The sequence below is a fragment of the Aplysia californica genome, unplaced genomic scaffold (assembly GCF_000002075.1).
Source record: "Aplysia californica isolate F4 #8 unplaced genomic scaffold, AplCal3.0 scaffold00250, whole genome shotgun sequence".
Classification (NCBI taxonomy): Eukaryota; Metazoa; Mollusca; class Gastropoda; order Aplysiida; family Aplysiidae; genus Aplysia; species Aplysia californica.
In genome coordinates this window covers 93,058-93,352 of record NW_004797520.1, presented here as the reverse complement: position 1 = coordinate 93,352, position 295 = coordinate 93,058, and positions in this window count along the sequence as shown.

The following is a 295-nucleotide window of genomic DNA, read 5'->3' as shown; positions in this document are numbered from 1 at the left end:
GGGGGAGGGGATGGGGGCATGACGCTGTGACGACTCAAAAGTAGCAGCACGCAGAGTGCATACCCCGGGTGTGAGTGTATGTTTTACTAGGTCGAACAAATTCCGAAATGTCCGTGGTATCATCTCTAAATGCGTTTTGGGAAGATGCCCAGAAAAGTGGAGATTTTCAATTACACATTATTTCGTTGTTCTATTCAAGAAATACATATAATTGCACACTGAAATGTCGATGTACTTCTTCTGAGAAGATTACACGAAATGTAAATAAATACAATGCAATAAGCAATCAACAATT